The 12,505-nt window shown below is 33.0% G+C and overlaps 1 long non-coding RNA gene across 2 annotated transcripts; it reads left to right on the top strand.

The window, feature by feature from the left end:
* Positions 1 to 3,422: 3,422 nt before the first annotated feature.
* LOC136209505 (uncharacterized) lies at positions 3,423 to 8,458 on the top strand. Of its 2 annotated transcripts, XR_010677567.1 has the most exons (4): positions 3,423 to 3,565; positions 4,630 to 4,777; positions 6,486 to 6,632; positions 8,273 to 8,458. It is a non-coding gene; the product is annotated as an uncharacterized lncRNA (long non-coding RNA). The 2 variants fall into 2 exon arrangements; XR_010677568.1 differs by lacking the exon at positions 6,486 to 6,632.
* The last annotated feature ends 4,047 nt before the right edge of the window (positions 8,459 to 12,505 follow it).

Genomic DNA, 12,505 nt, shown 5'->3' with positions numbered 1-12,505 from the left:
GTCTTTTGATTTGCCTAAAGGTCTAGGGTTGTAGACTTTTGTTATGGTTTTATTATTATAGTTTTTTTAAATAATTAATTGAAACAAAGTGTAAAAAATACTCCTTAACGTTTACCGCTATGATAGGGAACGTATATTGGTGTGCTGGACGCGAGTGATTGAAGGCAACTGGTCGGCAGTCATGGCTGAAGCTACGAGCTTACAGTTCACGTTAAGCTGGATACGTGATTCTGGCCTTCGGTTCTTGAACATTGAGTCAGACGCCAAGAACGTAGTAGAACGTTTTAACAGTAGCAGGCGCGACGGATCGGAATTGGGGCTTATTATGGACAATTGCCGGGCATTGGCCCGTGATTGCAGGGATGTTAGAGTGTATCACATTAACCGTTCAACGAATAAAGTAGCTGATTTATTAGCTAAGGAGGCGTTTTCATGGCCTTCACCTCATATTTGGAACTCAGCTCCTCATTTTGTGAAAGCAGTAGCTGAGTTGGATGTAATCGTTATTAATATAGTACCTCGTTTATTCAAAAAAACGTTTACAGCTATGAGCAATTTTATCCCTAACGTTGACAAGTTGAGTCAATTTGAGAAATAATCATCACACTATTTTTTCGGTCATCAATCTTATCATTTACGGTTCACATGTGCGTCATTTTATCATTCATTCGTAACATATCACAAACATATGATTAGACATTAAAAATAAAAAATAAAAAATAAAAATATACCATCTTTGTAGAACCGACTGATATGCAATTGGTGCAGAATAAGGAGCAAACTATCTGTGTTTTATAATAATGTTTGAAATTGACTAAACTTGTCAATGTTCAGAGTGAAATTGCTGTTGGCTGCCAACTTTTGAGGTAAAATTGCTCATGATTGTAAATGTTAAAAGTATTTTTTGCACCTTATCCCTAATTAATTTATGTGAACATATGGACTTGCACATTATTTGAACATTCATCCTTGAAGTGCTGTCTATAAACATCAAGTTTGGTTTGTAAAAATGGAAACTTATTTTTTTTGATAGTGCCTTTATAAAAATGTTTGTTATCCGATTTTCAATATTGTAGTGAATCGGATTAACTTCACATTCACGAACAAAATGAACATGATCTTGATGTGCTTCGTTTTTCAGTGTTGGATAGGATTTCTAACAATGGCGATTATGGACATGCTATCGCAAAATATCTTTGTCAGTTGGTGCTGAATTTCGCCCATATTTGTTAAAATTCTTCTTAGCCCTATCGCTTGATTGACTGTTAAACATGTTATAATTGTTATCGCCATATTATATAGAATCTTAGAGTCTAGTTTAGCCATATTTATATGCTTTTCTCGTTGTTTTACTCTGATTCATAGTGTCTTCTGCTTGATCTTAGTCTAATAAGAGTTTTGAGTCATTTCAGGTACAATCAGGCTTTAAAAGGAGTAAAAAGGACAAAAACAGACCAAGCAACTCGGCGAGTTGCAACACTAACTCGACGAGGAGTAATGGTTCATATTCAACGAAGGATAGGGAAGTCAATTTTTGAAAACCGCAAAAAAAAACTAGCTAGCTCGGTGAGATATGACAAACGAAGGAATCCATTCCCATTGAAACTCTACTCCAAAAGGTCTAGTCTTATCCGACTCTATCAATTCTATTCCGATCAGAAAGACGCTAGAAGACCTAAGTAGACTAGAAGACGACCAAAAGCATTATCAATAAGGGATTTGTTCATTGTAATAGTATCAATTTAGTTCCTAGTTTAGTTAATAGTTCACATTATACTTTTGTTTACATTTTGTTCAGTTTATATTTCATTTTTACTTCAGTTCTATTAAGGTATTTCATTTCATTCATCAAGAACTAAATATCGATTTATCTTTCATCCTTATTTATCTAATTTACGTTGCTATATTCAAGTTCCGCTTCATTTCAACTTTACCCTGTCATTGTCACTTTGAATTAACAACCCAATTTGATAACATGAGTTCTATCTCAGTCAATCTTAACATGCCTCTGCGTTTTACCTCGAACATGAGCTAAACCACCTTAGGTTAGGATGGCGGTGAACCGTGTTTGAAGAATATGGGTCGTTAATGAGTGTACTGTGTTGTAGGAAGTATAACGAGAAAATTAGTTCAACATACTTACTCACCTCGAACTAAGAAACCTAATCAAGTAATTAGTAAGTTGTGAAACCTAATCAAGTAAATGATTTAATCAAGCAATTTAACTATTCCTATACCTTAACAGGATAGTGCGGCTTCGTAGTCTAGGCTATGGCTTAGCTTGAGCTTTCAACGTAATTAATGCTTCCTAGCACACATAGGGATTTTGCCTAATCAAGCATCGGCTTAAGGGTGTTAGGAATAAAGTTAACAACTCTAGGCCGTAATTGTTATCTTTGTTATACACAACATACACGAATTGATCTGTCAACACGGAGATTCAAAGTCTTAGCCTTTCTCACTCATACGTAGACAACCATATATTATTTCTTCACTTTCTAGTTTAATTTAGTAATTAAAGTGAAAAAACTCAATCGAATAATTGAATCCTTATATAATATAGAATTTTAATATGGGTAGGAAAATGGAAACTAGTCTTTATGGGATCGATATTGTTTGCAATAACATTTACTACTTAATACGATAAAGTTCACTTGATCTTAACCGACATATAGCTTTGTAGCACTACAAGAAAATCGCTTTTTGGCAACAAGTCTTGGCAACGCCAATAAAATGACGTTGCTATAAAATAACTTTAGTAACGAAAATACTTTGGTCGTTGCCAAAGGTTGTTACGGTAAATGTTTCCACACTCTCTTTAAAAAAAGTTCGCAAGGTAAGAAATTTGCAAAACATGCAATATATTTGGCAACAAGAAGTTTATTGCCATAAATTATTTCATTTACAGCTACAAATAATTGTCGTTGCTATATATATCACCATTTACTGCAACGACACTAGGTTGCTGCGGTTAATGGAAGAAGTTACAGCAACGACATCATGTTGTTGCAGTATAATTTTATTAGATTAATTAAAAATATATACATTAATATATATATAGCTACAGACTCCGTCGTTGCGAAACATATTTTTGGTAACAAATGTTTTGGGTCGTTGCGAAATATAATTCACCAAATATTTTCCCTCCATATATTTTTGCCTTTCCCTCCACATACTTTTCGCGGAGGCGGGAGTGAGAATTATTGCTTCATGTTTGGCAATAACGGGGTCGTTGCAGTAAAATAAGACATATATAGCAACGACAAATTATTGTTGTGTTTAATATTTATTTATTGGCTACAACGGATTGACGTTGCCAAATATTAAAAAAATATTATAATTAATTTAATTATTAAAAATATACACTTTTTTCAATAAATAATAATAATAGAAAAAAAAATCATCTACATTTGGCAGTGCACTCCTCCTCCTTCACGATATCCTGACTTTTCAGGAACCAATGCTCCCCATCCCTCTTAGACAAAGAGAAACTCCTTCACGCAGAGCATCCTGCTTCTCACCCTTTACCCACAACTTCTTTAGATAGTAGGTTCTCTCTTCTATGGTAATGCATCTCTCTCTCTCTCTCTCTCTCTCTCTCTCTCTCTCTCTTTCTCTTTTTTGGTGTCTCTGATGTTGGCGCTTGGTCCTCTAGTTATCGAGCGTTGTTCACCATTACAGCAACTATGAGTTTAGTTTGAAAAAATGTCAACCCAAGTTCTCCTTTGTTTTGTTTCGATTTGGATTATGTTTCCCTAAATTAATTTTGGTTAACTGTTGGTAATTGCTTCACATATTATAATTAGGTATCTAATATAATTTTGTTTGTAAATATTCTGGGCATTTGGTTCTGGTTATTCTAATATGTTTGGTAATTGGTTTAATTAGTATGCTAATGTGATAATGCTGTCTATTTGGGTAATAGGTTAGGTTACTCTGTTTGAGTTTATTTCTTTCCATAAGTTTCTCCAGGTTAAGTTTTGATAATTGATTTGTGTTGTCTATTTGGATAATTTTTTTGAAGCATCTATTGGGTAATTGATTAGGCTAATTTGGCAATGGGTTTATAATGTAATTGTATGCTTCCATTTGTGCATGTAGAACTTCTCATATAGTTGACAGGCTAAGAAAGTTAGACGAGAACGATTTTTATGCTGATATGAGAAATCTAGGATAGTTTTGTCAAAATTGTGATGAACTTACCTCTCTTTTTATGCTGTTTTTATATCCTTGTATATCTAGTTCCTATATTATCTAGTTTTATATTGTTTATTCTATGGATGAGGTACCAAAATAGGCTTCTGGTATTTGGGTAAGTATCAATTTAGGCTCAATGTATAAAAATAGCACAAATATAGGTTTAACGTGTAAAAAAGTTACCAATTTAGGCATCGATAACATAACTTAACGAAGTAATAGGAATGACATGTCCAATCTGTTCTCGAGGTCTAAATTGATACATTTTTTAAACGTTAAGCCTATATCGGTACTATTTTGTACATTGAGCCTATATTTGTGCTATTTTGTATATGGACATGGGCAATTTTTATCAATTTTGGTTGATACCAAATCATACATTTTCTTTTACTTTCTCCCTTCTAATTTGGATTATCTCTCTTCTGCTACCAGTTAAAGTTAATGGGGTTGTTCTGCAACTATGAAGTTTCAAATTTACTGAACTTTGAGATGCTGATAACCAGACTCCTTTCTTCATCTCAACATAAATCGACTGGCAGTGGGGATTTTAGAATCAGACATAGTTGAAATAAGCACAGAGGTACCATAACTTATACTTCCTTTTAAGTTATCTTTTAATTGATAGAGTTTTGTTTGTGAATTTAAACTTTATATGAGAATTGGTATCAATGATTGAAATGTTAGAGAGCAATTGTTAAGAAAAATGAAATTTTGGGAATTGCCTAATCCAGTTTCAACAAGTACAGAATTTTGGTATTAATTTTTGTAAATCTCATTTAAGCGAGGGCTGAAACGTTTGCTGCTCATATTAAGTACACACATTCAAAGGCTTAGTAAGTAATCTTTGATAGTAAAATCATCTAAGTATGGTCTTGACAATATTCCTGAAATAGTGTTGTGAATATTAACAGTATTGTGTTGGATATATACATATATACTCTATTAATTGCATCTTACACCTCATTTATCATATGGATTGGAATCCTCTCTCTCATAGCAGTAAAACATGAGATAATCTGTTTTAACAATCTAAGCTATTGATTAACTTTTAATGGATTGGATAGTTAAAACAAATATCAGTCCTCATTTTCCAGTTCCTCCTAAATAGTGGAGTCTTAGCTGTTTGCACATCCTTCTTGTTCGGTGAACCTGCTAAGAGATTATGTTCCCAAGTATTGCAGCAACTGATAGCTGCACTCCTAGAATTCATGGCTGTTTGTAAGCGTGTTATTCGTGTACACTTTAGACTGATCCGAGAACAAGATCAGGATTTCCATATGCAACTTGTGAACGACTTTCAGTCACTTACAGCAGAATTATCTCATTATATCCTAGCAATTCTTTCTGAGCTCTAATGATTATGTGTTTGTAGTTTGTTATGTATCATGTTTGTCATTTCTGATATTTCTTCTTCAAGCATGTGCAAATATTTCTTGGTTTATATATGCAATCAAATCTGAAAATTCAAATTACAAAATCTCTGAATTCAACTGCATAAATAATCACGTAACAGAAATATAATGATTTCTTCTGCACTACATGAATTTAATTGTTTTCGATTGTTAGATGATTGGAGGGTGAACAAAAATGGCGGTTATTTTGGGTTTATTTCTTTCCATAAGTTTCTCCAGGTTAAGCTTTGATAATTGATTTGTATTGTCTATTTGGGTAATTTTTTTGAAGCATCTATTGGGTAATTGATTAGGCTAATTTGGTAATGGGTTTATAATGTAATTGTATGCTTCCATTTGTGCATGTAGAACTTCTCATATAGTTGACAAGCTAAAAAAGTTAGAAGAGAAGGATTTTTATGCTGATATGAGAAATCTAGGATAGTTTTGTCAAAATTGTGATGAACTTACCTCTCTTTTTATGCTGTTTTTATATCCTTGTATATTCAGTTCCTATATTATCTAGTTTATTATTGTTTTTTCTAGGGATAAGATACCAAAATTGGCCTCTAGCATTTGGGAAAGTATGAATTTAGGCTCCATGTATAAAAATAGCACAAATATAAGCTTAACGTGTAAAAAAGTTACCAATTTAGGCATCGATAACATAACTTAACGAAGATATAGGAATGACATGTCCAATCTGTTCTCGAGGTCTAAATTGATACCTTTTTTAAACGTTAAGCCTATATCGGTACTATTTTGTACATTAAGCCTATATTTGTGCTATTTTGTATACGGACAGGGGCAATTTTTATCAATTTTGGTTGATACCAAATCATACATTTTCTTTTACTTTCTCCCTTCTAATTTGGATTATTTCTCTTCTGCTACCAGTTAAAGTTAATAGGGTTGTTATGCAATTATGAAGTTTTAAATTCACTGAACTTGAGATGCTGATAACTAGACTCCTTTCTTCATCTCAACATAAATCGGCTGTCAGTGGGGATTTTAGAATCAGACATAGTTGAATTAAGCACAGAGGTACCATAACTTATACTTCCTTTTAAGTTACCTTTTAATTGATAGAGTTTTGTTTGTGAATATAAACTTTATATGAGAATTGGTATCAATGATTGAAATGTTAGAGAGCAATTGTTAAGAAAAATGAAATTTTGGGAATTGCCTAATCGAGTTTCAACAAGTACAGAATTTTGGTATTAATTTTTGTAAATCGAGGGCTGAAACTATTGCTGCTCACATTAAGTACACACATTCAAAGGCTTAGTAAGTAATCTTTGATAGTAAAATCATCTAAATATGGTCTTGACAATATTCCTGAAATAGTGCTGTGAATATTAACAGTATTGTGTTGGATATATACACATATACTCTATTAATTGCATCTTACACCTCATTTATCATATAGATTGGAATCCTCTCTCCCATAGCAGTAAAACATGAGATAATCTGTTTTAGCAATCTAAGCTCTTGATTACCTTTTAATGGCTTGGATAGTTAAAATAAATATCAGTCCTCAATTTCCAGTTCAGGCTAAGACTCAATTTCCATGCCTTACTTTAAATCCTTTAGAAATCCTCAACAAAGTGGAGTGACATAGTTAGGGATCTAATATAATATTTGGCTTATGCATCGAGTGAACAACTTCAACTAATCCAAATTTAAAGCTATTTCCTCATTCAACTTTCTTAATCCAAATGTTTAATTATCCTGGAACAGCTCCAATTATTTTTTATGTATTTTTTCTACCAATTAAGTTCATACATGATATGCCATTGATGGATTATCTAAAAAGTAGTACTTAGAGAAATTAAATGTGTCAATCTCTATGATGGTTTGCAATATATTTTGCATACGAATTTAGTTAATGAATTCTGAAAAATGGAGCAATTTGAAAGACAAGAGTGGTGTTTTAATATGCAGGGGTGTCCAGTATTCATTAATAATTAGAATTATATGGTTTGTATGATCTCACGTAATTAGCCTGTGATTATATAAATGTTCGTTAATTAAGCAAAGATTAAGTACACAATGTGCTCAATTATCAGTAATTAGAGTTAGAAGAGGATTTTCTCTAAAAAAACACAATCTCATATGTGTCTGATGTTCTTTGTAAAACATGAGTTTTACAGTACAGTTTAATTTGTCACTGAACTCCGTCACGTAAAAAGTTTGAAGTTATATGTTTTTAAGAGTCCGTGATCATCCATTTTTTCATATTCTGCCTCTCTTTTTCTTTTTTTCCTATAGTTTGATGATTTACATTACTATAGCACCGAAATTATAACAAATTTCATAGGATTTTGCACCATGATTTCTATTATACATGTATTGATGTTTAAACTCCTTGAATTGGTCACTGAAATTTCGTTTGCTGCAAAATATAAAAGGTGAGTATAGCCAATAGTCAGACACTTATACTTTTAAAGCAAGTAATTTTGAATTATCTTTTTAATGTTGCTGATGTTTTATTGAGAGAAGGTGGACAATGAGATTGGTTTTTCAAATTTGGTTTGTTTATTTTATTTTATAGGAGTAAGGAACATGCTAGTCAATTTCATGATCACTTCTTGAAAGATATATGTTAATCATGTTCATTTTATGTTATCATGACCCTATTCATATATTTGTTTATCCTCTTTTCTTTTCTTGTTCTTATTTAGGAGGGAGTTTCATGATGACAGTGATGATCATTGAATGAAAGTGGAGTATAAAAGAGGAATCCATGCTTGAGAGAATAGACCATTTTTTGTAGTTATCTAACTTGTGGTTATAATTTTTGTGAAATTCATACTCAAGCCTTTTGTAATCCTTGAAATTTTTGGACTATGTAATTAGATATGATGGTTTATGTAGATAAGAATATATATTAACTTGGTATTTAATTATGGATATCAATTAACATTCTATTTATGGTAATTATTGCATTCCATTTTAGTGTTGTCATGTATATATAGTTGTTAAGTTTTATTTTGCAACAACAATTCATTGCCAAACATCAGAATATATGGCAACAGTAAAACTTGTTAAAATATATAGCAATGCCAAACGAGTGTTGCTAACATCAAAATATATGGCAACGACAAACATTGTTGCAAAACATTAAACAATATGGTAAAAATGGAAATATATATAGCAACGACATAAACTGTTGCAAAAACGTCGTACTATTTGGCAACGGCACCAGTTGTAGCTAAACCTTATATTTTTAGCAATGACATACACTGTTGTAAAACATCATAATATTTGGCAACGGCTTCAGTTGTAGCTAAATCGCATATTTATGGCAACGACATCCATGTTGCAAAATGTAAACATATATAGCAACGTCATACAATGTTGTAAAAGATAAATTTCATCTCCTCTTATACGCACCAAATTTGGCAACGCTAGTTTTTTCGCAACAAGGATGTTCTTGCCAAAAACCGTTATTTGGCAACGACAGATATGTCGTTGCGAAACCCTTTAGCAACGGATCTTCTCGTAACGAGCAATAGTCGTTGCCAAAGAGGGAAAATCGTTGCCAAAAATATTTTTAGCAACGACTTTTTACGTTGCTAAAAAGCGATTTTCTTGTAGTGTAGCCTATCAGCAATATATCCAACTTTTGCAGTTGACTGCACAATTGTTTCGTACTTTTCAGAGATCTATGAAAATACTCAGCTACCGAGACTAAAATTGTAACCAAGTTTAGTTTTCATATCCTCTTTTGAATCTGACCAATCACTATTTGAAAACCCAATTAGTTCAAAAAATTTTTTTGGTTTGTACCAGATTCCAAAATCAACAGTGTCTTTAATGTATTTTAGCACTTATTTTGCTGCTGTCAAATGTTTAACTTGGCCTCTGTATAAACCTTGATAATAGGCTTGTAGCGAACATGATATCTAGTCTAGTAGATGTAAGGTACAATAAACTACTGATCATACTTTTGTATTACATTTGATCTGTTGGAAATGAACCATCTTCCTTGGTCAATTTTTCAATATTGGTTAGAGGTGTAGTTACTACATTGGAATTCTTCATCTTGAATTTTTTTTTGAGAAGATTGCTTGCATACTTCTTCTAACAGAGAAAAATTCCTTCAACACTTTAAATAATTTCTATGCCAAGGAAATAATTCATCAAATCCAATTTCATCACCTGAAAATTCTTTCCACTTCGTCTTTGAATTTAAAGATTAAGGATGGATTGTTGTCCGTTACGATCAAATCATCAACATAAAGAGAAACAATGATGACATTTGATTTTTTTTTATCAGCTTTTATGTAAAACGTATTGACAAATGTCGAATTCGCCTGTAGTAAACATGGAGTAGGGTCGAACCCACAAAGACTGGTAGAATTATAACTTTTCAAAATTAACAATTAAAAGTAAAAGGGGGGGGGGGGTTTTGGTTTGTAGAATGCAGCAAATAGAAAATAACAAGTAATAATAAAATACGAGAAACAATTAAAAGAGAAATATGTATGAGAAATATTTCAGTCCGATGTTAGGTTTGAGTCTTGAGTTGAACCAATTGATCATCGATCACAGAAGATATAAGTTTCAATCCTTTAAATTAGCTATGGTTATTAAATTTTTTTAACAATCTATCTTTTCTTATCGATTTGACAATTAAGAAAAGTTCATTAATTTTCCCTAATCAATTAAACAATTCCAAACAAGCTTTAGAATTTAATTTGATTGAAAGCGTTAAAGTATGAAAGAGATACTAATTCTACTCAATAATCACTAAAGAAGAATTATCTAAAGCATATCAATCACATTCACAACGTAGGTTAAAAGCTTGTCCACAATTAACTATACTAATTGCTACTTGCATTAGATGAATTAAATGGTTATGTTCTAATTAGCGAAACGATTACAAGTAAATAATCAAATCAATGATTCAATTAAATCATGTAATATGAACAAGAACATAATCGAAATCAATTACTTGAAAAAGATGAAGCACAGAATGATCTCACAATTGATTATTCAAGACCTAAAAACCTCTATCTAGAAGGTAGGAATTAGTTCACCATAGAAGAAGAAGACACAAAAGATGATGAAAAAAAAGATGAAGGTCCATGATTCTCTGCTCTAAGTAGAAGAGTCGCACTCCTCAAAACAGTAGCACTTGAGCTAGAGGACTTTGAGCACACATCAAAGGGGATCATCAGGATGATCTAGACTTTGAGAGTATTTGGGAGAAGTGTAGAGATGGAGCCGGGGATGGAGAGTATCAATTATGCCTACTAGGTACGTTAATCCGAGAGAGAGTGATTCAAGATCTTCATAGAGGAACTTTGGGAGGACACTTTGGTAGAGATAAGACTTTCGAAGCCGTGAGTTCCCGTTACTAATGGCCAAGCTTAAGGAGGGATGTAGCTTATATGGTGGAGCAATGTGGGATTTGCCAAACTTCTAAGGGACACGCCGGTAATGCGAGTTTGCTTATGCCTTTGCCGGTGCCGAAATCTATATGGTAGGACCTCTCCATGGACTTTATGTTGGTGCTACCTAGAACTCAACAAGGTATGGATTCTATCTTTGTGGTTGTAGACTGGTTTTCAAAAACGTCTCATTTCATCTCATGTCATAAGACAAATGATGTTATGACGATTGCATGGTAGTGGATAGGACGGAGTGGAGGGAGCGAATCTGTGTCGCTGACACGACTTGATTTTCACGGTTTTATATGATGGTTCATGTTAGCCGACCCCGAATCATTTCGGGACTAAGGCTTTGTTGTTGTTGTAGTGAGGTTGCATGGAGTTCTGATAAGTGCAAATTATACGTATTTATTTAGGGTGTTTATATATGTCTCGGAGCTCAATTATGACTTCTATTCACCTTAAATCTCATGATTTGCCTTAATGATGTAGGTTGTTCTGTTTTACTCGTGCCTACTCTCTATTTAGAGAAATAATGGTAAAATGGTTTTGCTTGTTGTCTGCTTGCTCTCTGTTTGGAGAAAAAACAGTCAGATTGTTCTGCTTGCCATCTGTTTGCACTCTATTTGGAGACAGAACAATCAAACAGAAGATAGAAGGAGTGGGGGATGAAGCCAAAACAAAGACCATCATTTTCAAGGACTTGTCATTGGAACTATCAAATTATATTTTCTATGTTTTTGTCTTGCTTAGGGAAATAAAACTTGTAGTAATCTATGTCTTTTTGTCTTATGCTACAGACTGTTCTATACAGTAGTTGTTTTGTCTGCTTGTCCCAGACTGTATGTCTTTTGTGCCAGACTATTCTATCTATTCACAGACTGTTCTCAACTACCGATTTCTATAATTTTATCTTTGGTTTAGTATTTTATTAGTTTCTTGTGTATTTAAACCAACTTTGGGCTATTGTAATGATCATATTGTTAGAAATTGTGAATTATAGAAATTCAATAAAGAGGGGAGGTCTCATAGAGACCAAACCTAATCTTTCTTTCTTTTTTCTTGTATTACATGGTGACAAAGAGTGAGTAGTCACTCTATAGGCTGAAGCTAGCCTTAGGCTGGTGGATGTAAGTGGTTTTTCTTCCCTATTGTATGCAAGAGTAATCTTTAGATGATTGTTAGATTGGATGCTTAATTCATTATAGGTCTAGCTAGCCTATACTTTAGTCGAATAATTGCGGAGGAGACTCAGGTTAGGCGATGGAAAATAACATTTTAACACACATTACTTATGGATGGAGACACGATTAACTAATGTGCCAAGGGTTTTTAGCTTCACCGTTAAAATGCTTTCTTGTTCTTAATACATAAGAGTCTTTGTGAGCTCATGTTTTAAACTAGTTTGTATGCTCTTAGAAGAATCTCTGGAACATGGGAGACCTGGCCTTAGTGAGATTAGTGAAAGTTACCTTGGATCTACGTGCATGATATTGCTCAATAGGGGGAATCTGCTTG

This window comes from Euphorbia lathyris, chromosome 10, assembly GCF_963576675.1.
Source record: "Euphorbia lathyris chromosome 10, ddEupLath1.1, whole genome shotgun sequence".
In the NCBI taxonomy this organism is placed as follows: Eukaryota; Viridiplantae; Streptophyta; class Magnoliopsida; order Malpighiales; family Euphorbiaceae; genus Euphorbia; species Euphorbia lathyris.
This window is presented reverse-complemented; position numbering and strand designations above follow the sequence as displayed.